At 43.1% G+C, this 26,044-nt stretch overlaps 1 long non-coding RNA gene across 1 annotated transcript in view; it reads right to left on the minus strand.

The window, feature by feature from the left end:
• Window positions 1–303: 303 nt before the first annotated feature.
• Window positions 304–26,044, minus strand: part of LOC122536086 — a 52,166-nt gene continuing 26,425 nt past the window's right edge. Inside the window, exon 3 of the long non-coding RNA XR_006308330.1 lies at window positions 304–547. This is a non-coding gene — a long non-coding RNA (uncharacterized LOC122536086). The remainder of the gene's footprint in view (window positions 548–26,044) is intronic.

Genomic DNA, 26,044 nt, shown 5'->3' on the forward strand with positions numbered 1-26,044 from the left:
AATATTTTGACAAAAAGTATTAATCACTAAGTTTGAATAACATTTGAATAAAATAATCGTTCGAAACATTATAATTTAGTCCAATATGATCATATTACAACTCTTTTTGTAATCGTATTGGTAGAAATTAAAAAGAATTATAGACACAATTGTACTTTACTAGCGGAGTAAATTGTAAAGTACAAAGTACAATTGTTGCAAATTGACAATGAGTGCCCGATTGTCGAAATGTATTTTTAAAGTCAAAGAATATATACATATACATTTCGACAATCAAACGCTCCAACGCCGAAACGCTTTTAAAGTCAGAGAACGCAGCTTACCCTCTCCCCCGATAAATCTCCAAAAATATTTCGCCGGTTGTTTCGTATCCAATTACCCCGCGTTAAAACCGCCCATAAATAAGTGAAACAACTTACCCTACTTTCCATTCCTCCGCCCTTGCCTTGCCGCTGAATTCTTCGTTGCCACATCCCTTCGTTGTACAATGACCAACTTTGGAACGTCCACGTAAAAGAGGCTGGCGGCCGCGGGACCGCGTTACGACCTGAAAAAGTTGAACGGCAATAAATATAAGCCGGGGGAGGGGGATGGAATGGGGAGAAGCCGCGGAGAACGGCGAATCTATATCACGCTGGGACCTGTGACCTGTGACGATCGACCAGGAAGATCAAACGGTCTCGGTCGCTTCCGTTCAAGGATCAACGAGCATACACGCGCGCGCTACCCAAGGAAACTTCCTCGTCTCTCCTCCCCCCTCGCTCTCCTCGAGCTGACGTAAGCGGTGTAATTACCGTGCACTCTGTTTCCACGATCCTGACCTCGCGACGCGTGTATTCGTCGTTCCGCTTCTTCTTCCTTCGTGTCCTCTCTTTTTCTCTCTCTCTCTCTCTCTCTCTGCTCGTTTACGGACGCGAGAACAGCCCCGGCCCGGAGGGTGAAAATACAAAGGGGCGGTCGTCGGTGCACCGAATTTCAGAGTTCGCAGTTTATCTTGCCGCATTTGCAGACGTACTGGCTAGACGGGGAAAAGAGAGAGAGAGAGAGAGAGAGAGAGAGAGAGAGAGAGAGAGAAACAGGGAGGGTTGAGAGAGCGAGGGAAGGAGAAACGAGGCGAAAGGGTGGCTTTGTTCGCCCTGTGTACCGAGGGAGGAAGTAAGGACGAAAACGAGAGAAAGAAAAAGAGAGGAAGCTATCCGCGGTGATTGCTCTAGTGGGTGTGCAAATTGCACCGGCGGAGGCCGGTCCCGGCGAGGAAAATTATTTTTAAGCGACCAGAAAGGGGTGGATATTCGGCGAAAGTGATGGGGAAAAGCGGTGACGTCGCTGATCGATGAGCTCTGTGTTTCTAGGCGAGTGATAAACGCGCTTCTTCGGCGAGAACTGCCATTATGGGGTTTTATGGACTTGATGTTCTTCGTTGGAATAGGTGGACGAATAAAGTGTTTCTTGTTGAGAAGCTGGTGTCGTTTGGCAATCGATCCTCTTAGCTTCTTGCAACACGATCTACACTTTATCTCAATAAATACTGTATTTATTATAACTATATATATATTATATTAATCGTCCGAGGGTATTATAATTAATATATCCTCGGACGAGTTACGCAACGAGAGCACCGACGGTTCTCAACATTGTTCGTCTTCCTGAATTTCAATTTTTAACACGTTTCATGATAATCGCAAGTTTCATCCGCGGAAAATGTACCACGTCTACAGACTGTGAAAACACTTTAACAGATCGGAAAGTAATCATCGAACAGTCACCGGTGAATCTCGATTAACGGTTCTCAACATTGTTCGTCTTCCTGAATTTCAATTTTTAACACGTTTCACGATAATCGCAAGTTTCGTCCGCGAACAATGTACCACGTCAACAGACTGTGAAAACACTTTAACAGATCGGAAAGTAATCATCGAACAGTCACCGGTGAATCTCGATTAATCACAAAAGATTTCACCCTCTCGTATCGGTTTCGTGCTACGCCAACGTGCACACCGTACACCGTCTCTCTCGTCTCCCGCGAACGCGAAACGCCTCTCATCGAATTTCCACGTCGCGATCTCCCGACCACGGCTGCGGAGATTTATATTTTCTGGCGGTTTATCGGGCTTCCCCTTTTGTGCTGGCCCGTCCATTCGACCCCATTCTCGAGGACTGGCACACGAGCCGTCGCCGAAAGCGCGTTCGGCGAAAGCACCCTCCTCATATAAATAGCCCCCGTAGAGCGTAGAACCGGCGTGACAATAACGATTCAACCGTCGTTCAGATGGAACCGCTTTTTATCGCCGGCTGCAGTTGCGCGCTCTATTTCGGGAAAATCGGGAATAACGATTCGACGCGCCTGTCGTCCCTTTCTCACCCGTCAACCACTATCACACGCTTCTCTCTCTCTCTCTCTCTCTCTGTCTCTCGGCTCTCTATTCTCTCTGGAATCCTTTCCCTTTCCGACTCCTTCTTGAGTGGCCCCCTTATCTGCTGGCAATGATCCAGCTCCGTGTTATCGGATCCCTTTGACGCCAATTACGCGATTTTTCAAAATGACGACACCGCCCGCCACCCTCCAACCCTGCAGCGGACCTCAGCGGCGTCAGTTGCCGTGAACAGAGGGTCGAAGATGTAAGAGGTACGTCCGATCGAACGACAAGTGTTCGTTCATTCGATATCAAGCTCGAGGGTGGCCCGTTTGTTTATTGGTCGTTTCGACAGGTTTCCTCGCAGGACGTTGGAACTTTCAGGGGTCCTCGGATCACTTTCCTTCCTCGAATCGTTCGAGCAAAGGTGGCTTTCATTTTTCTTCGGCGAGTTAATATGGCACGCGTGGTGAGTTGCGAGGAGGAACTAGAAATTAGCCTTGAGAATTTTATTTCGTCCGCTTCACGAACGGGAAATCTCTGTCCTACTTGTTCCATAGAAGTTTTGTTCACTTATCGAGAGTGTTAGAAACAAACGTCGGTAATTCGTCGTTTGAAGAGATGGACAACGAGCGGGTAGAGAGACAGAGAGGAGGCAAGGGAAGACTTTCATATATATTACAGCTGTAGTCAGTCGGGAGAAACCAGTAAAAGATCTGTCGATAAAGAACCTGAGAAGAGTATTAGCATAGAAGCGCGTAGCTCGTTGTCCGTAAAAGTAACACCGTTAAAAGTAAAAGTACAACGTAGAAATTAAATTATTGCGTGTGGTGTTCGTTCTGTCGTGTTAAAGAATTATTAAGCTGTTATACGAACCATTCATTTCTGTACTGTACCACGTGTTTTATGTGAAATATATATTCGTACAAAGTTAATAACTTGTGCTGACTTTAGACACATTAAATAATAAAACCCAACAGAGAGAGAAAACTTGCTCTCGTCTGTGCTGGAGGAGAGCTTTCTCGCCAGTTATAAGGATTAGATTGTTCGTCGAAAACGTAAATACGTTACTTAATGAGACAATCAGCTATGTAATCCCGAACGAGCAAGGAATTTTAAAGAACAGATTATTGTTACTCTCTCTCTTTCTCTGGCGGAGTTTGATAAAGCAGCCTCGGCAAACGAATAGACATTGGAAGTGACAAGACAATATCCCGCGGAATTCTCCTCTCAGAATTGCAGTATCGTTACCCCCCCTTGGCAAACTTTGACCAACAAACAGATAACTGAGAGTAATAAGCTTAATTCTCGCGAAAACAAAAGAATCTCCTTTATCGTTAATACTTCTTCACGACTCTGTTTAATCCACTCTTCCTAAGAAACGCAGATGAGAGAACCGAGTAACGAACAGAATCCTCGAGAGGGCGTCGTACTTCGTGATAAAAACCGGGGATTTCTTTTTCGAGAGTCCTGATTAATCAACTTGACTCTATTGCAGAATTTCGGAGGAAGGCTGTGATTTGGCGTGTCGAAAGCATGTCGTTTGGCTCGCGGGGCCAGAGGGTTGCGTCTGCAAAGACGCCTGTCGGCTGCGAGTCGTCTAATTAGTTTCACGCTAACGAGGAAGAAGGCCGCCGCTTTTTTTCGCTTGAAGCATCGAGGCTAATTTCGTATTTAACTTTCGTACGCTCGCGAGTGTCATTCAGACGATCGCGAGGATGCGCCACCGGGTATCTTCTAGCGATTCGTTCTGTCGTGTCTCCTTGTTGGGCTAGCCAGTTTCTGAACATTTGCGCGTTGCACGTTGCGTGCGACGTAAAAGATTACGCGTGGAATACGCGGACACACGTGCGTGGTCGTTGGAAGATTTACGAGGTGATCGTGAAAGACGAACGAGTTTGGGAGAGGAACGGCGCCGAGGAGTAAATTTCGAAATCTAGCTGCGTGCGTTTATTGTACGTCGTAAAAGTTGTTTAGAAACTGGTTGTTTCTATTCTCGTCGCTCGCCCCGCGACCGTGTTTCCCAGTTTGGGAATCATTTGGCGATCGCCACGCCGAGGTGTGTAAACATAAATGATATTTACGACTGTTTTATGACTGTCTTGTAATTGATGTGAAACTTCTCTAGAATTTTTTGTCACAAACTGTTACTCCCCTCTTTTGTGAAATGTACGTTTTTCGTTCAGACATAGACTGCGGATACAGAAAGATACGGAAATAGACCGATCGCGGATGTAGTAAAATATCTTATAATTCGTCACTTATAAGCAGTAACAATGTAATATATATTAGAAGCTGGAGAACGTTGTTCGTGTTACAAATAATCTTCGATATTATGCTCCTACGAAGAAGTATGGAGAGAAGTAGTTCACCGTGTAGAAAGAAAGTAAAAGAGCGTAGAAGAACTTGAGACTGAAGCCGCAAGTAGTAAGGGGCTTGGTAAGTCAGACATGTGGCGCACTCGACAGGTCAGTTCTACTTACAACTTTTGAAGTATTATATCGTGGCCGGTTATACACTTCGAAGTCATGAGACCAGCGAACGCGCCATTTTCTACTCCAACGATTAACATTTTTATTCACGAGTTTATTTCGTAAAGATATTCTACCGCAATAAAATTAATACGTAACAGACGAAACAAAGATATGTTCAATAATATCAAAAAGACGCTGAAATTTTATAAATATATCGTTGAATTAACATTTGTGTTAAAACAATCCCATTGCATTTGGATGGATGCGCATCGCCTGCATCCGTTTCAGTTTTAAATTCCAAAGCCTGCCAAAGGATTGCTATTCTAATAAATACGTCATTCACAGTATATCTGCCAACGCGCAATTATGCAAAAATTTCTTGCTTTTACCAACGATACGTTCAAACAAACTGCACAGCATCAGTGTGTTCTCCGCGTCGCACCTACTTCAATTTTAAACTCCACCCTCCCAGAGGAGACCACGAGCATCATCCATTCTCAAAAATCCTGCCTTTAAAATTAAACCTCGCGTCTGGATTCCCAAACCGGTACTCCAGCCATCTCGCTTCTCCGAGACTTCCATTCCCGGCGACACGGGAGGAAAAAAAGAAACGCGAGAGAGAAGCCAGAAAATGAATTCTCTCTCTCCCTCTTGTTCTGCGAGGTCGAGGCCGAGGTCGAGGCCGGGGCCATTCAGAACGAACGATTTAACCGGAAGTACTTGCTACGTAAGCCACACTGCCGTTGAATAATATTATTTGTACACGTGATTCCGAGATATCCGGGCACACGCCCGGAGCAAGAGAGTTCAAAGATAAGCGTCCCGCGTGGCGAAGACTACTCGCGAGGCCCGGCTCCTCACCAGCCCTAATTAGTTCCCTCCTAACGAGCCACCGTGCCTGGATTGTATTCGTCATAGAGCGAAATTAACGAGGCCAATTTTACATTTAACTTCGTGCGCCGCGAGAGCAGAACGCGCGCCGGTGATTACGAGGCTTGCTCCTCTCACTTTCTCTTTTTTTTTTCTCTGTGTCGCTCTCTCTCTCTCTCTCTCTCTCTCTCTCGACGACAGTCGTCCATCCGAGGATACTACGCGCGTACGTGTGTGTGTGTGTGTTTGTGAGTGTATGTCGTCACGACCTCGTACGTGCCGTGTAACCGTATCAGGGTTGTCTCGTTGCGCGCACGCAACGGCGAACACACCGGCAAACAGAGGATGGAACAGGGCGGAAGTGCGGAGCCGGAGGGAGCGGGTGATGGGGACCGTGCGAGTTTACGTTCGTTTGCCTAATGTCTGCTGCACTGCCTTTGGATATGGCTACGGGGCTCCTTTCTCCGTGGCGTGCCTATTAATTAACTCCGAGACGTTAATTGCGTCGCGCGCACCAGGACCAAGTTTTCGACGGGGGCACACGTGTGCACGCGTATGTATGTATGTATGTATGTATGTATGTATGTATGTATGCACGTATGCGGCACACGCGCCGCGACAACTATCTGCGGATCTTCAACTGGGCGTCTGTTCCGCCTGTTCTGGACGCAGCTACGCGTAGTTTCGCCTAACCCCGACCCCCAGGATACTCCGGTATTTCCCTAACGACGCGGAGACACATCGGTCCGGTGAATTAACACGCGTTAATTTCCGTAGCCGACGAACTTTTTGGGGAAATTCCCATCTGGCTGTCGATTCGAAGAACTGGCGAGGCGTATTTCTGAATTTTTGCTGAGAAGAGTGTTTCTTTTCACATTTGACACAATGAGAGAGATCAAACGTTGCCTTTCACTTTCCTTGGAGGTGAACTCTTCTCCATCTCCACCAAAATTATTGTCGTTTTGACAATTTTCTTCGTCGCTTTGTTCAATTCTGTATGTACGACGAGTGTAATACGGTTCTTTTCTTCCTTCAACGATTTATTTGGCGATTATTTGACGATTATTTGACGATCTACACGCAATTGTAAACGACTGACGCACAACGATAGAAAAGATCAACTTTCAACGAATCGGTTACGATCTCATTGTAGCACAACGAGCGTGCAACAAAGTCGGTCGTCTCGAACTTGATTCACCGCGACGAGCGTTTCGTCGATTCATTAATTCACAGAAAACTCGTTATACGTGAAATCCGCGCTGCCTCGCAGGCGCGGAAACTCGTTCGCAGCCTGATCGATGCGCCTGATCGTTCGAAATTACGTTAATTGGACGTTGTCGAGAGCAGCGAGACAGTTTTTCTATGTTACGTCGAGCGTGTGCGGCTTTGTCGAGTCGCGACAGAGGAAAACGCGGACGGCGAGAAGCGGAGAAAAGTGGAAACGGGACGGAAAGAAACGAGTAGAAGCGACGCAGGGAAGGGAAAGAGCAGAGTGCACGGTATATCGAAGCGCATAGAATGTCTAGATTATTTAACAGGTGAAATAATTCGCAGTATCGTGAACGATACGCGTATCGAGCCTCGCTCGGAAATCTTTGGACAAGCGCTATATTTCTGTAATAGAAATGGCACAATAAATGTTGATTGTGGATTGTGTGCGGTGAACGGAATAAATTGTTGTATTTACAATAAATGTGATACGTACAATATACTTTAAAATAATAAATATTTATATATATAGTAATAAATAATATTTATGTTTATATAATGAATATTAAATATTTATATATAGTAATATATAATATTTATGTTTATATATAATATTTATATATTTATATTAATAAATATAAATATTATAAATATTATAGATACTTTATACAACAGATTAATATATTAACATACCATATTATTATATACAATAGATTAATATGTTAATATACTATTACAATATTGTATTATAAATAACACGCAATAAGTACCGAAATATTAAAAATAAAAGCGTTTCGCGAAGGCCGGTGTGCACCCCGGTGTTTTAGAAACTAGAGAAAAAACTGTTTCGACCTATCGTTCGAAATCGCGTTAATTGGACGTTGTCGAGAGTTTTCTGTGCTACGTCGAGCGTGCGGTTTTGTCAGGTAACGATAGAGAGAGAGAGAGAGAGAGAGAGAGAGAGAGAGAGAGAGAGAGAGAAACACGATCGGCGAGAAACGAAGAAAGATGGTGGCGAACGGTGGAAGGAGAGAGGAGCGTAGCGAGTAGCGAGAAGCCGAAGCGGCGCAGGGAACAGCGACGAAGGGAAAGGGTGGAGTAAAAGGCAACCCTCTCTAGGATAGAGAGAGAGAGAGAGAGAGAGTGTGTGTGTGTGTGTGTGTGTGTGTGTATGTGCGTGTGCGTGTGTACGAGACGAAGGGAAGGGAAGGGTTGAGCGAAAGGGTAGAAAGGGCGGGCGAGCGGGTTGGAGAGGGTTGGGAAACGCGCGCGCGGTCCCATTGGGTCGTAGTGAAGCGGTGCCCTTCGCTACGGGTAACGCAGCCTCTCCATGTATCGATTCGTCTTTCAAACTTCGAATTTCAGCGCGCGCGCGCACGCACGCACTCACGCACTCACGCACTCACGCCTCTCCGCTTTACACGCGCGTTACGTACCGTAGGTATATCGGGACATTTTGATCGATTTGTAGCAACGGCACATGAATTGTGACCAAGTGTAGGAATTAATGGAAAATTTATGTGACGGGAAATAGTAGTTGGTGCGTTTTCACCGGTGCTGGCTGGTTTCGCGAGGGTTGTATCGTTCGTTCGGATGGATTTTTCCGCACGTTGCAATTAGATGGGTGATTTGGAAATGTACAGGACATATGGGAATGTGGTTGGTTAAGCGCTGCCCGACGTTGTATTGTTGTAATTAATTGTAATTATTGCCCGATGTTGGGTAATATTTTATAATATCGGGGCTTGATGGAAAGTCGGACGAGAAACACGCGGTACGTACTTGTCGTCTTTTCCGTGGAATCTTCGAGCATTCGTTTTTAGTTTCGTTATAATTAGACACGTGATTTGGAAATGTATTTATAATTTGATGAAATCTATCGATTTAAAGATTAAAGAGCACGAGCATACGTATCAAAATGTTCTATGTATGAGTCATTATAATTTGAACGATAATAATTAAAATAATTAGATTTAATACATAATAGAAGGAATTAATGTAAATTTTGACAAAAATAACCCATGTGCTTTTGAGCAATTGCAGACAAAGGAAATCTGAAATCCGTCGTATTAAGGCTATTATTAGTATTAATGATCTCGCACACATGTACGTACACACAAATTAATTACAACTAATTCCTACGTGCTATTAAATAGAACGAAATGTTTATACATTCCCTACGTGCTGTGTGGCTTAATTATGGTTTCCCCCGATTCGCAAATCCGTTGAAAATGTTGTAATAAATGGAGCCGTGACCTAAATCTTGTAGAACACGTATGGAGTGAATCGGAACGCGCCAAGAGAGGAAAGAAAAAGTAAAAAAGGGGGAATCAGCTCTTTGAAGTATTAAAAAAAAAAAAAAAAAAAGGAAGAAAGAATGACAAAAAATGTGAATTGAGTTAATTACGGAGGGGACAATTCCGCACCACGTTTTAATTATTATGTCCCTGAATACTTTTTATGAATTAAGAACAAACTGAAATGACGTCGAGGTTTTTTAAATTGGTTCATAGCAACTAAATTCCATTCCCATCTCGTAGGTGACAAAACCTGTGTCAAAGTGTTGAGAACGCTTCTAGTAACGTCTTTTGTTGTCAAAGAATTGTAATACTATGTTAAATAAATACTAAGAATTTCCAAGGTCGAAAAATTGCTAACGATACTACGAATATGGGTCAATTTAAAAATGATAAAGACGGACTTGGAAATTTCGAAACCTCTCAACACACACAAAATTTTATTTTTCCTCTCTTAAAACCATATAACTTTTGTATGAAACAATTTTTCATTAGAAATTGAACTTTTTTATAATATATTATATAATATTTTATATTTCATAGTATTTTATGATATTTTATAACATTTTATATTTTATAGTATTTTATAATATTTTATAACATTTTATATTTTATGATATTTTATAATATTTTATAACATTTTATATTTTATAGTATTTTATAATATTTTATAATATTTTATATTTTATAACATTTTATATTTTATAGTATTCTATAATATTTTATATTTTATAGTATTTTATAATATTTTATAATATTTTATATTTTATAATATTTTATAATATTTTATAATATTTTGTAATATTCTAATAGAAATTATTTCAACACGAATCATGCTGTATACTATAATCTTGTACATAGCTCGAAAACAAGCTCAAGTACAGCGTGCGATTAAATGAATTTTTTTTTCGTTTGTCTTTTACACTTTTGTCTATTGTCGAATGGCGAACACTATTTGTAAAACACCGAGAGAGAGAGAGAAAGAGAAAGAGAGAGAGAGAAGCCCAGTGCATATGCATGCACGGACATGGACGCATTAATGCGTGCAACGTCCGTACGACTAACGGGATTTCGAGCGATTCGAAAATCCGGACGCGCGACCATTTTATCGCAAGCTTCGATTTGAATTATGTGCCAGCGGTAATTGTATCTGCTGCTCTCGTTTCGCTCGTTTCGCCGATCGAGAATCGTACTCTCGACCCCGATATCCCTCTCGCATCGTTGATGGAATCGAGTTCGACACCGAGCTCGCGGATTTGCCCGGATGGCCGCTGATACGCCATACTGCCGTATTCCGCTAGGTGCTCTTAGTTTTTTTCCCACCCCGATGGAACTTGGCAATTCGATGGCATTCTCGAGTATTTCCGAATCTAAATCCGTCGGTTTTGTGAAATGGCCAGTGATACGAGAGGACACGAGCAATCGTTGATACGAACATTTTGTTTACGCGAGATGTTTATTATACACGCTACGTAGAATTATACACGCTTGAAGAATTTATTTTTATCAATTTTCATTCACCGATTTATTGAAATTCTTGTTCATGTTGTATAATGATCGATCGGTAATTTGATATGCAATTTTATATTAAATATAATTTTTATTTAGTATTAATATTTATTTTATTTTTAAAATTTTATAATATATATATATATATATTATTATACAATATTAAAAAATAAAATTTTATATAAATTTTGTATTATTAATTTATTTTTTTACATATATATAATAAGTAATAAATTTTAAAAATTAATAATAAATAAAAATTATATTTAATAAATTAATTAATATATATATAAAATTTTGATTTTAAATGAATTAATAAATATTAATAATATAAACTAAATATTTTAAAATTTTAATAATATATATTAAGCTAAATAAAGCTTTTAGGTTCATAACGATAAATTTAAAAAAAATTTTTATTAATCGTATTAATAAATATTACAGAAATATTATTTAGTGTTAAGAAATAATTGCAGGGGTGGTGAATAATTTTGACTCTGTACATACAGTTGATTAACGGAATTAATAATTATTTGACATATTTAATGTTTCTCCAGTTTTTAATATATTATAATATATTTTTGAATATAATATAATACATTTCCCAACTGTTTTATCTCTTTTCTCGGGAGTACTCCTCCTGTACTTCGTTTAGAATTGTAACAATCTAGTTATGTACATGAAATTCGTCAATTGCTCCTGGAACAGAGTTGTTATATTCAAAGTTGTTATTTTTAGATCAATCTAACTTGGATATATGTCATATAAATATCCAAAATAACGATCTAAATAAAGAAATTACTCGACAATTATTCAACCAATCAGAAAATTAATTATATAATTCCTAATTAAGTCGTAATATATATTATAGTTCCTGATCACTTTTCTTAAGAAAATTGACGAACGTGGGAAAATGATAATAGCAAAGTTTGTCAATTACTAAACGCGTTGCATTTTTTAGTGGCTTATTATTTTCGTATATATTTTGCACGGTCATTTTTCCAAACATTTTCAATTTCCATCGTCAAAGTGAATAATGTATCGCTGCGAACGTTGTTCGGAAAAGAGAGAGAGAGAGAGAGAGAGAGAGAGAGAGAGAGAGAGAAGTAGTAGTGGCTTGTTTTTTTGAAAAGTGATCGTATTACCGTGCAGAGTACTCATATATCGATTCGTTTTTCAAACTTTCAAGTGGAAAACGCATGCGCCTCTCGCGATCGCTGCTCTACGTACGAAATGCGTTCGTAGAGAGAAGCTGCACCACGACTACCGCGGTATCAATGGACGAACGAGAGGTATTAAGCGAAAGAAAAAAACGAAACAGAGAAAGAGAGAGAGAGAGAGAGAAAGAAAGAAAAGAATTCTCGTTAAATTAGCAGCGGTCACGAACGAACGTGTGTATGTAGTTGCCGGTACGCGAGATCGCCGAGCAACAAAAACGTTCCGATGGCACGAGCACCGATCGACTAATGCTGTTTAGTACAGGCGAAAAGCCTGTTAAGTGGTTTTGATAACGAATCGTTGTTCCCATTGAAATTTCATAAATATCTCACCGCCACGGTAATGGAAAGAACGCTCCGGCATTTCAGTTTTATGGTCGTAATACATTTGTTGTACAGGCAAAAATTGTGAAAAAATAAAAGGTGCGCATAAAGGGTGCGCGAAACACTGCGAAAATAGTTGAAAGTAAAGCAGCGACGTAAATATTTCTGTTCAATGTCGGGATCACAAATTTCCTCGTCCACAGTATTAATTTTTGAAGAGCGTGCGCAAGGTTTTAATTACAATCATCTAGATATTCTTTGACATGTGTAATTCACGATTGACTTGCCAATCTTCGAACAAAATGTCCAAGCAATAAACATCTGCACTACACACGCGTTTAATAACCATTAATATCGTTTTCTAATCGCGGTGTAGATTCACGTGCTATCCTTAGCGTGCTAATAACAAAGTGATTCTATCTCTTCTGGAAAGACTTATTAATTAAGGATTGATCCGACCTTTTCGAGCAAATTTATTAACCTTGTCGTTATTCGATTAACATCAGAAAATTTCTATTCCCGATGGAGCTGAAGATTATAAAATCGCGCGGACGATATTTAATAACAAAAGGATACGAAGAAAATGCGTGGACGTTCTCGAGAGTCCGAGGCACGGGCCATTATTCACCATTAAGTCAGTTGGTGGTTCAGCAGAAAAACACGGATGCAGAATGCGTGTGCCTCGAATTAATTAGGCGGATTATTTAAGCAACCCATTCCCGGTTTCGCGTCATTTATCACGGCCACGTGGAATTCCAACCGTGGCCGTCGCTGTAACTTTAAGTAACTCGCGATTAGTTTCGGCGTAAATCAACGCGGTTCCGATGTATTTCGAGTACGTGCTTTGACGCTGGTTGCCAGCAGCTTGACTCACCGCGAGAATATTCACCTGGCGTTCGCATGCCTAACATAGACGCGGTGTCTGAATGTTTCGCAAGAGATGATCGGCCGGTAAAATCCGTAACCATTGTTCACCGAGCCAAGTGTCTAATTTGCTAACGGGATACAGATACATTTGCGGTTTGCTTTCTATAGATTCCAGCCTCGTCGTTCCCTAGACTAGCTGGTTGCTCGCGTTCCTTTAATAGGGATCCGCCTCGCGTGAATCGCTCGCTAACGAATCGGCAATTAAAATTGTAATTAGAGATCCGCCGAAATAGTCGCGTCGATCTTGCTCGCTCTGCCGTTTAATAAAATATTCTCCTTAATAAAATAGTTTGTCAATGAACAACGTATGTACGTGCGTCTATTAATTGAATAACACTTTATCGATGAATAACGTAACGTAACGAATTGGCATGATATTACATGTTGTAGGTTTCTTTTTGAACAGTTTCTTTTTGAACAATATCGTTAGACTGTCAAAACATGGGCATATTGATAAGAGATTATTTCATCGTGTTCGTTGTGTCAGTAGATGCATTATTGAACGTTTCCCTTAAGATTTTTTTCTTTCTGAAATATCGTATTTAATGATCAACGAATTTCAGAGTGTCTGTAACTGCAAACAGCCGAGGTCACTCGAGTAATCGAGATCGAAATTTATTTTGTGAATATTTTCTGCCCATACGTGACACGTGATATGAATTAGAAAATAAGTGCGTTAACTCAATTCCAAAAAAAAAAAAGATCGTCGTAATCCCAGCTTGAGTATCTCACGAATCGAATCGAGTTTAAAACGTGACGATCTGCTGCCCGTAGAAGAAACGGCGAACAACACGTCGCGAATATTTTTATCCGACGTCATTTGACCCCCTCCACCGGCTGGCCCGTGATAATCACACGTATTGTAAACAGCAGCGTAGGGGGCCGCGGCCATTTATTTGACGGTGCGCGTCGCTACACACGCCATTATCCTTTTACAATGTGTTTGCAGCCTAACGGGATTGAAGTGGTTCGAAAATTCGGAGCAGCCTCCCCCCCCCAGTCGTCCGTTCGTCCGCGTTTGCGTGCCTCGTCATGCGAATTTTATCGGGAGGGCGCAATTTCGCCCGCTTTGATTATACTTCAAAAGCAATTGTATCGGTCCGGCGTGCACGCCAAGCTTTTGCCAATCACCGCTACGACTTGTTGCTTGAAAAGGCGCGAAAATTACAATGTATCAATTTGATGCGTGTCGACGTATTAATTTCGCGAATAAATTTCAAAGAACCATCGGTACCAGAGCCCCTCCTCCTCTCGCCTTTCAGCGAGCGTTCAACCCTTGCACGCTCGCCTACCTTTGGTGCGAATCTACGCCGTCGACGGAACGATTTCCCGGCTGTGGAACATCGTTACGGTTTCTGTTCCAGCGTCTTGCGACCCGGTGATATTTTCCGAACGTTTCGAGGATGAAATCCACACGTGCACGCGTCGCCGTGTAGCTGCGGTTATCGAGTAACGCGGAATCGTTAATTAACGCTGTGCGCGGGATAATGTTGCCCGGGTGATTATAATTACGCGGGATTAATATACAATTATATTCTAATTTATTGTGGTATATTCGGTGGGCTCTGTGGATCACTTGTGCGTTCCGATGGTTTATTTGAGAAATTAAATGTCACAGAGGGGCACGGGGGAGAGGGACGGGGGTGTGGCCCGAAGTAATTAGGTTGCGCGGCGTATAACGAGCGAGAATTTCGGAGAATATACACTCGCGCAATCGTAACGCCAGCGAACTTTCATAAATTAAATTATCTTCGAACTAGTCCCGTCCGTATCCAAATATTTAAAAAGCCCATTAAATTCGGCCAATTCGGCCACGTTCGCCGACGAATTGGCCCTCTGTGAAAATTTCAAAGAGAGACGCGCACGTGTGTGTCCGCGCTGCCTGTGTTTCAACTTCCGTTTGAAATTGCCTGTTTCGGGTTGTGTTTTAATTGCTAAAAATTATCGCCTCTCGTAATCACCCGACAGCTTCCTACTTAAACGCGCGACTACGAAAATAAATAAACCTTCTGCGAGGAAATTACCAATTTGTCACTTCGACTCTGACGTCTTACTTTGGTCGTGTTTTGAAAATACCTGTTACTTCACACTGCCGTTGCGCTTTCCCTGGCATATCATTACAAAAACACCGAACGATTTACTTAGTTTGCGAACGATAGTTTGGCAGTAACAGTTACGAGTAACCAAACACGATTTCCTCTCTATACAGTGAACAAAATTCGCGTTGAAGGGCCAGGACAAAGGAAAGCAGCGAAAGAAAGGCAATATCTCCACCGTGCTCGCTCCGGTTTTTCCAACGTAAAATATCCACCGAAAACAATGCCGAGTAACCGAACAAAGCGACGCGACGCCCGAGCTGGCATCTCGTATTTTAAGCTTCAATCCGATGTTTTTCACGTCGGGAGGGGACGGGGGTAGAGGCACGTTGCGTCGAAAGCACCGCGATAGGTGGCCATTTTCGTTGAACGTGCATCGCCTATCGGCAACCAGAACGGTCCATCAAAATATCCTCGCGATTTCATCCATTCTGATAAACGTCCAACCCGGTTGTTTCTCGACTCGTCGTTCTTCCTTATCAGTCCACCGGGTTTCTCTCCGTTCGTCGCGCTGTACACAGTCGAGTGCAGAGGGTGTAGCGGCGTCGTTTACCCCTTTCCCCCCTCGCCCCCTCTTTCCTCTCTTCCGTTTTGCAACTATTATATTGACCTTCTCTCGCACGCAAACAGACCGATAGCCAGGGATAGGGTTTCGCTATGGTTCGGTTTGGCAAACAGAAACCGGTGCTCGGCGCTCGATGTAAGTGCGGACTTTGGCCAATTTCACCGTCGAATTGCACCGTTGCCCCGTGGCAACTGCCCCCTTAAATTCACCGGAATCACCTGACACCGGTCACAGATTTCTAAATGGCTCCCAAACAGTTTCCGTGTGCCGCGTACAATCGCACGCGGCTCGCCGTGGAATTAATACGGGGGTGAAGAGCGCTGGTTACGGTTGCGTGATGTTTGCACGGTGTGCAACTCGGCGCCACCGGGCGAAGATTACAGAGAGGTTTGGAGAATGTGTTTCGGATAGTTCTTGATGTCAATTGTTTAACTTGACCTTTCTGGTTTTGCTTCTAGCTCGAGGTCGAGTGGCTTCCGTTGTGTAACGTTCGCGCCGAGAGAATTCGAGATTGCGGATGATTCCTGCGGAGGAAGCGGTTCAAATGGTTCCCGATACCGGGCCGTTTCGCTCTCCATTTTGCACAGTAGATTTGTTATGGTGGCTTTATTATCGAGGAGAAGTTTCGTTTGCGGCGGGAACTCGAGAGTTCGACTCTTGGAACGAGGAAACGAAATTCGTTCGTCGATGAAACTTTGACCAGTTAATAATATTTTGAGGCAACGATGTTAATTACACGCAGCTTCGAACGTGAAATTGAGGAGCTTCTATTTTGCATAGTGGTCTTTTTTAATTGAAGAACTTCTGTTGCAATTTTTTTCTTTTTTTTTTTTTTGCTGGAAATATTTGAAACTATCGAAAGGAATTTTCGTTGCTTGAAATGATTTCTTTCTACGACGTGGATATTGAAAACTATTTCGTAAATATCAATGACAACGCGGTTTTCCCTTCACTTTTTCGCGACAGTGACTCAGAATAGTGTTTAGCGAGGAAATAGTGGCAAAATACGAGGGAATTTTGGAATTCTTCTTCTTTGATCTCGCGTTCCACTTGCTTCGACGGCGGGCACAATTATATTCGTTCTACGCAATTTCTCGGTGAAAAACTTCCCAGTTAGATTAAGTGGATGATGTTCAATTTGCATGAGAAAAAGGAGACCCACTTTAAATTCCCGATGAAATACTTTTGGTTCGGTGGAAACTTTATCTTACTCTGCCGCCTTACGTTTGTTCAACTTATTAAAGAACTTGGACGAAACGGATTAGACGCGAGCGCAATTAGATTCATCGATCGCGCAACTTTCCTTCCCCTCCCCCTTTTGCTTTGAAACGTTTCGCAGCGATGATATTGCACTTGAATCGTTTCAAAAGAATTCTAAAGAAAAAAACATGAAAATATCCCAATTTCACATTGACGTTTCTTGCTTAATAATTCTTGCTTACTAACAAAATCAAATTTTGTAAGAAAAAAAAAAGAAGAAGAATATGAAGATGTAAATAAAAGGTTCCAAGGCATCTTCGAACGAAAATGAGCATGATTTACCCAATATTATATTTATAACGTATCTAATAACGATTGAATAGTATTTATTTGCGTATAGGATGTATCAAACGCAAGCTTTTCACCCGAAAAGAAAGTAGCCCGATTTTCAATTTCTTATGCAGCCGGCAACCGTGGTCCACGTGCACGATGAACGTGAGTTCGTTGCATCCAGCGAACCGACAGTAATCACCCCGCTTACAACAACTCCAATTTCACTCTAAATACTTAAACGCCTATCTCATCAACCACTCGCCTCGCCTCGCCCGGCAAGTCACGAGTTGCCAAATCGTCGTAAAATCTATTCCGCGAACGTCGGTGGCACACGTTCTCTATCTTCCGCGGCGGAACGCATCCAAAACTACTTACGACCGGCACAATGGGCGAACGAAAGCCCGCGAGAGCGATAATCGCGCCTACCGGCATTAACGGCTGACTCGATATACCGCGAACGTGCATCTCTTTTGGCACATATCATCAGCGTCGTCTCTCCCCCCATTCCACCGTTTGAGATTCCCTCGCTGCCATTAGCCTCCTCCGTCTGGCCCGAGTAAAACTCGGCTGCCATCGCCGGGATATCTCGCTGGAGCAGACAGCTGGCCTGAAGTTGACTGTGGAGTCCCGGACCTAGCGGAGAGTCTTGGCATAAATTAATCGACCGATGATAAATGCGAAACGCGATGAATCGCGAGCAGCCAGCAACGCGGAAGAGAGAGGAAGAGAGAGAGAGAGAGAGAGGAATGGAAACGCAAAAAGAGATTGTCAAGGGAGATGGATGTCTCTGGACTGGTGATCGCGTTGCATTCGCGGAACTTGTGCCATTCAGAAACTTCTGCCCCTTCGCGTTCGAAACGCGACCAATGCGCGCGGAGGGTCGTTAACGATATACGATGACTCTGACGGAACCACCCTTTACCCGGCGTTTTCGTAGTCATTCACTGGGTGGTACGTGAAAGCTGAAAAGCGCGAGGGGAGAGCGTAAGTTTCACGAGAGGGAAGAATCGTTGCTCGGACAGACGAGGTTGTCTTCGTTCTTTCTTTCTTTTTTTTCTTTTCTTCCTCTTCTTCTTCTTTTTCTTCTTTTTTTTTTTCGTGTGGAATTTCGTGATTTATCGGCTGGAATCGGACCCTTTGTGATGCGGGTGATTGGCCGAGAGTTTCGGATCGATGGTCGGACGGACGAGTTCATAAATCTTCCGGTCGCAACGTAGACGCTTGTATGACTTCGATACTGTTTTCCATAAAATGCGTGCTTGGGAATTTATGTGCCCGCCGCCCGATGAAATCTATTCGTCTGTTTTATTGGTGGAACGAGCGTAAATTTCGTCGCATAACTCTTCACCCTGTTCGTCAAGTTTCGCAGCATCACTGGACGACTTTCCTGTCTGTATTCGCGAGTGTTCAACGTCGAGTGTCATTTTCGCGCGATCCTCCGACAAAAGTAACGAATACTTTACTTTGATTGTCTTATAATCCACGGGATCTTGCACCTTTAAATCCGTCAGATGTTTGAACGCAATCATCGCTAGACTACGTGTAAAACGCGCTCAAACAAAAGATGTTCTTCGAAACGTTTACGAACTCGCATAAACATCCGCGATCTGCTCGTCACAGATCTCGGAACGTGGAAATTACTTTCTTATTTCCACTCGATGCCGGGAAATACCTCCTTCCATTCGATTCACTTCTGCAAACAACAGCTGACTACGATTCCCAAATAGCTACCTGAAATTCAGAGGGTCGATTCTGCACAGACGTTCGAGGAGATGGTCGAGAACTGCTGGCCAAAGTACTTCTGAACGTTTTCTAGCCCCCTTTTCACGATCAGAATCGACAATCTTCTTTTCGATTTATTGCGACGTTTTGTTCGTAAAACGACTCTCCTGTTACCTTAAATCGATGCCTCGTTCACCGCCCGCCTCTGTCTCTAATGCGTTGTTTGGCTTCACTCTCTCTCTCTCTCTCTCTCTCTCTCTCTCTCTCTCTCTCTCTCTCTCTCTCTCGAAAAGTATTGCGAGATGAACGCAGCGGCGACAATAGCAGCGCAGGGGGTTTGACACGTATGAAAACGTCGCCAGCTCGTCTTGATTTATCACGAGCGCCGTTCCAACAGATAAATCTGCGAACGCCACGGTAATAAAGAATGCGCACGATCGTTTTTCGTTCGATTTATTAAGTCGCCGCTGGGATCGATCCTCCGCGAGTGTTTTGTACGTCGGGATCCTTGGCACCGGTTTCCAAGGCAGTTGATGTTTGCTCAGTTGACGAGCTTTCGAACGACGCTCGAATCGATGGTGGTTACGTTTTAACCACGGTTAAATCAAAATGCTCTGGACGGATGCATTTCGGTTGAACAAAGGTGCGCATAAATTCAACGAGCGATCGTACCTGAGCGATTCATTTCGCGAAACAATTTCAAGTTTAGCCAATTTATCGATCGATCCGGCGATATAGAGTTTTTCTTCCTTCGCGCGTGTTTGGTTCGTTTAACTCTTGAGCGCGAGACTTTTCTGCAAGTAATTTCTGGATTAGTCAAGTACAGTATCAGACACACGCGTGAAAACATCGCGTATTGTGAAAATGCGACGGTTGCTGCGCGGAGGAGTTTCTGAAATGCTTGCAGCATTTTACGAACAGAATGGGTGATTATGTTACGTTGGCGAAACCTTCGTGACAAATGTTTAAAACGTTTTCAGTCAGCGTGGATTTTACTCGAACTTTACGCTCCCCGTCGAAATTATGCAACTTTGTTTGACCCATTTCCCCCTAGATATAATATTGACGTAAATCAAGGCGGTAATTTCGAGTGACTCGCTCCGTTGTAAGTGAAAAGTTCGGAAATAATTTTCAACCTCCCCCCTGCCGAAGGAACTTGCGTGTGGATATACATAACTGAAAGATCGTAATTGGCCGAACTCGATCAACTTTTCTAATTAATAAAACTTGACAAAGTAATACGCTCCTGTTACCGAAGTTTCCCGTTATTTCCGAAATATTTTCAGGCCGAGACGGACGTCCAAACCTGGTCAAACATCGTCGGACAGAAGTGAAATTTCCCACAGTTTCGAAACAGCTGTCCAAACCTGGCCAAACATTGTCAAACTGAAAAGTGAAATTCCCCAGAATCACAGAAAGACACGACGGTTTTTGTGTTTCTATTTCTAATTAGTTCCATTCTCGGAACATGATGTATCCCCAAACAAGACGGATGACGAAAACATTTGAAGACGAAGTCTTCAAAAAAAAAAAAAAAAGAGAGAAGAAAGAAAGGAACGTAAAACAACATCTACCGATGTTTGCGTCGAGCATCGAAATTGTCAAAGAAGCGCCGAGAGGAGGAGGAGGAGGAGGAGGAGGAGGAGGAGGAGGGAGGCCGGAAACGAGGGAGCGGTGGAGCTTTCCGTTGCCCTTGCGCTTTGTCCGCCGTCGGGAAACGAGCGATCGGGTTCTCGCTCTGATTTTCTTCTCGTTTCGCTTTTTCCAGCGCAACGATTTCCTGCCTCTGACACGGCCGGACTTTTAATTTTAATCATCGACCGGGGAATTATAAAAGTTGCTCCCGCTCGAGGACGCTTTCAATTAAGGATTTCCGTTCCTCCCGGGACGATCGGCCTCGTTCGAGAGAAGAGAGAGGGCGAACAGCGAAAGAAAGAAGAGAGAAGAAGAAAAAGAAAGGGAGGCGGGGAGAGAAAGAGAAAGAGAGTGGACGATACGACGGAGAAGCAGACACTTCCTTTCCCTTCCTTTCCTTCTTTTTCTCGTCTCTCACTCGCTTGTCCTTCTTTCCTGTATCCCGCGGGAAGGCAAACGACCCTGGAACGACATGCGAGGATTTTTCTAATTAATTTCACGGAAACGGATCGTCTCCCTCCCCCTCTCCCTTCTCTCCACCTCGCTGCTTCGTTTGGCGAACGTTACCGTCGCGTCGTCAAAGGATCGTCGCGATCGCGGAATATGCATCCGTTGATGAAATCGACGAGTCTTCGATGTTTGGAAGTTTGTAATTAAGTAGAGGCAGAAATAAGCCAGAGGCGGGGTTTACGCATTTTAAGCGACATGAAGGAAACTCTTGAGGGACAGGCTTTGCCGTGGATTCGAAACTAATTTTTATATCATTGTTGTTTGCCAACCTCGAAACTACGTTCAACTCGACTTACTTGTCCGAGAGACTCGACTGATCGAAGTTTGAAGCACAAGCGCGTTTGAAGCGACGTTTAACGGCGTGGTTACGTTGAAGTTGACGTAAAACGGCCAAGCGTTATCGAAACAAGTATAGTCGATATCGCGAAGTAGAGCGTGGACAAAGGACAAAACGACAGAAGAATCGAAGCCAGTACGGAATTAAGAAAAAACCTACGAACATCGAAAAACATATTTCACGTACTCCGTGTCTTGCTCAAACTTCGTCTCGCGCGGAAATAAAACTGAACGTGTCTCTGACAACACATTTCGCACAGTGTCGAACCGTAACCAAATGAATTCTGTTCTGTCCCCGTTAACTTCTGTTCTGTCATCAACTGCAATTAAATTCGCGGAACTTGCACTCCGAGTTGCGCTCGTCTCGAACGAAATTTACGAGAGGAAGAGGAATGAGAGAGGAACGGCGAAGAAACGGATGAAGGAGGAAACGAGGACGAGGAAGTAAAAGTGCGAAGTTCCAGTCAGACGCGTTTTACGCTCGATACGTTCGACCCACCGGGCAAACTCACTCGGAACTCGCTTGGAAATCGGGTGCCGAGAGCGAGCGCCAACTCGCCTCAACTCGCTCCAATTCGTTCGAACTTCGTTCCCGCGGTGAAAACTCCAGGCGCGAAGCCGGCGTTCGCAGCCAGCCACGCGGAGACCGCTTCAATTTTGCGCCTCCGAACCCGACGTCGATTTATTTCTATTCGTTTCAAGTTTCGTTCTCGTAAACATTGAATTTACAGGCGGTCTGAGATATACGCGCCAAAATGGTACCCTTGGTGAATTTCAGTGAGCATCGTTAACTCTCGCCAGAGCCAGAAAGATGAAAATTTTGTCATTTTTCTGTTCACTACGTTGTTATTTCGAGAGATTTTCCCGAAATTCTTCGCGAATTTCTTGTACGGCGAGTTTTTAACTCGTTTGGCGTTTAACCCTCTGCGCTGGCAGCTGGTTCGCGTACCATAACGAGTGACCAAACCGTACACAGTAATTTCGTCGTTTTCTTTTTTTGAACTCGTCGGTACATCGCTATAGATAGAAATTATTAAGAAGATAATAAATTTACTACTTTATTTTGCTTGGGTTATATTTAAATATGTTTAAAACTGAGAAAGTATTGCAATTTTCGGGCAAAGAATTCTCGACGTGCATGGCACGTCGTTCCAGCGCAAGAGATTACAAACGCAACTTGAACCACACCTCGTCCACGTGTTTTATAATTTGTCAAATCTCGAGATTTGAGAAAACAAGAAATTATCCCTCGTTCCTGTCGTTCGTCGAAGATCGTCGCGTTGATGAATTCATCGCGTCATTTTTCGAGCAGCGCCGCGCGAAACAACGCAGCCATCGTCGGAATGGAAATTCCGCGAGCGTTCACAAGCTGATGCACGAGCTATTAAGCGAGCTCGCGGGCGTGTTCCCCGCGGTGGCAGCGACCGGACACACTCGCACGGGCCAAGATATTATTCTCCCCGAAAGACTTATGTGAAACAGCTGCGCCAGCTCTCTCTCCTTTTGCCTCCCCGTTTTCCGCGGTTGAGAACTACAATTACGTTCGGTCAATCTCGAGAGCGGTGCCGGTTCACTGCCGACGAAACAGCGGCTGGTTTCTTCTATAACTATTTATATATATATATATATATATATATAACGATTATTTGATCGTTACGGTGGTTTATCGCGGTTGGTAAACGACACCCCGGATAAATCACCAGCAACGAACAAGGCAGCCTCTATAAACGTCCCGATGAAATTGGGTTCGGATACTTTTCAAACTGTCTCGCGATTGTGCTCGACGATCTGAATCCACTCCGATCTCGTTACCGTGGTTTTTTCCGAACCAATGGCGAAACAATGCACAGTCGTCCGACAAGAGTCGACGAGCGTTCGAGCACTTTGGATTTCGCAAATCTGTCTGTGATGAGAGAATTATCGTTTGCGCAATGCGCGAAGGTTGCAAAGACGGAGAGATGGGTCTGAGCTTCGGCTGACAATGTGTTCAAAGCCAAAGCTCGAGAATAGAGAGACACGTATAGTGCTTTTCATTTGATGATTCGTGACTTTTTGGCGTAGTTTCAGGCGAGGAACGAATGGTTCTAGGAAACAAGTTCTTTTCTTGCTAAAGATGCGTAATAATTCTCAAGGGGAACCTACCAAGGTTCAAAATCACCGATTTTGATGAAATTTGGCATAAATGTAGTTTTCGGAAAGAAGAAGAAAATATTTGACACGTATTTTCTTTTTTTTTTTATCAGCAATCGATGTTGAAGGACCCTCAAAGTTGGGGAATTATTGAAAGATACAGTTTTTATGCAAATTGATGAAATTATTGCTTTTTAAACGACGATTTTAATAGTGTATACTATTAAATTATACAATATATTTAAAAAATTTTTGCATTACAAAAGAATTCATTGTTGTCAGTGGCAACGAATGTTCATACCTTTCCCTTCATTTACGAATTTAAGCAGATTATGAACTTCGTCGACATGTTGTGGAAGATATACTAGCAAAACTGCGACTTCGTTTAACAATTATTCATCTGCTTTGCACGTTGGAAATCGCGAGCCGAGGTCGAGGCGCGGAAAACGCTCGCCTAATTTCGTAAGGGAGCAACAGGTAAAGGCATTCAACGGCCAAGAAACAAAGCAAGGGTCTCGAACGCTAGATCGATAAGAGCTTCAAACGATTGACGTTTGCATAGCGGCACGTACAAAAGGAGCAAGGAAAAATGGCGGAGCTTTGTTTCGTTGTGCTCAAGGGAGAGATAAGAGCCCTCGGTGGTTAAAGTAGCTCGGCAGTCAACTTTCGTGTTTTGCTTGCGGATTTGCCGATTCCTCGCGTCGATCTTCACCCACAAACGGAGAAATAAATATTTCCCGAACTCGTAATCCGTTCGTTGTCTCGGTGAGTGGAAAAGGGAGAACGAGAACCTTGGCAAGCTCGTCTGTAAAAGAAACGAACTCCTGGAAAGTGAATTTTTATCGAAAGGTGTCACCCTTTTAACGATTCGACGTGTTTACCATCTCGAAGAAGAAAGGAGAACAAATGATTTTTTTCTCCGCTTGATCAAGATTTTCTGATTCCCTTTTTTTTCTTTTTCTTTTTTTTTAAGTTTTGGCAAACAAGAATCTTGAGAAAAATTGATCTGAAGAAGGAGAGAGGAGAAATTTCTGTTTGATTTTGCTCCGAGAATAAATTCCACTGTTTTTCTTCATTTGTCATTTCGTTCCCTCGGTGAACGAGAGAGACTCGTTCGAGGAGAAATAAATTCTTTAATCTCGCAGCGACGATAGATTCTACTGTCTCCTGCGAGAAAGAAGGCGTCGCCTAACGTTCGTTTCAGCGAGAGGAAGAACCCTGGCACAAAGTTCACCTGACTGGCGCATAAACGCTCAAGAGGTGGATCTTTCCTTTGATCTTTTCCCATCTTGCGAGCGGATTCTACGAGGAGAAGGAGCTCGCCTGGCTCGTTCGCCTGGAACTTTGTTTTCGAATTCGAAAGGAGCTCGCGGTCAGGTGACAAAGCTCGTTCGGTGCAAGGCTAAACGAATTAGCCTCGCAGAGCAACAAATTAAACGTCAACGCGATTACTCGCAGCCAGGAACGGGACAGCGGTGGCGAATTTCGACGGTGGCCGCATTCTCTTTGTGCAACCAGATATCCAAGCTCGCGTTAATCTCGCGCCTCCAACGTTGAGCAGACGCGTCTTACCGAAATCCAACCGCCCCGTGTTTCCGGAGTTTGCATAATTCCGCGACAAATCGCGCCCGCGCCCGCTCCTTTGCCAGACGAATTTTCTACACGCAAGCTAGCAAGCGTGGCAAGCCTCGTACCTTCAAAAGGATAGTTTGGAAAATCGCTTCGATTATTAAGTATTCCCCGGCAGGAATGATTTAGATGCTGTCTGACGATGCAACGTTATTATGCAACGAACCTTAGTAAAGCTGGGACCTGATAAAATATCGTTTCCAATATTGATAACGCTTTAATCGAGACACACAGCGTTTGTAATAAATTAATGGCACACGTAGTACTTAATATACTGTTACTTCGTTGCTTCTCTCTCGGTGTATTCGAAACAATTGTCTGCGTAGATATTTTATTGTCACATTCTTCAAGGGATGTTCAGTTTTATTTAAGTAATTGTTTAATTATTCCTTTTTTTTTAGTTTCAAAGGTTAAAATTCGCCACCCACTTCCCTCTGACTTTAACCACTTGCGCTGGCAACTGGTTCACGGACCATAACGAGGGACCAAACTCGTGTACAATAATTCGTCGCTTTCTTTTTCTTTTGAACTCGTCGGTGTGATATAACTGGATAGAAATTATTAAAAATAATTAATAAACTTATCATTTGTTTTACCCGAATTACATTTAAATATACATAGAACTGAGAAAATATTGCAATTTCGAGGTAAAAAAAATTCTCGACGTATGCACGTCATTTCAGCGCAAGAGGTTAAATTTCCCTCGT

The sequence above is a fragment of the Frieseomelitta varia genome, unplaced genomic scaffold, assembly GCF_011392965.1.
Source record: "Frieseomelitta varia isolate USP_RPSP 00005682 unplaced genomic scaffold, Fvar_1.2 scaffold_1014, whole genome shotgun sequence".
Classification (NCBI taxonomy): Eukaryota; Metazoa; Arthropoda; class Insecta; order Hymenoptera; family Apidae; genus Frieseomelitta; species Frieseomelitta varia.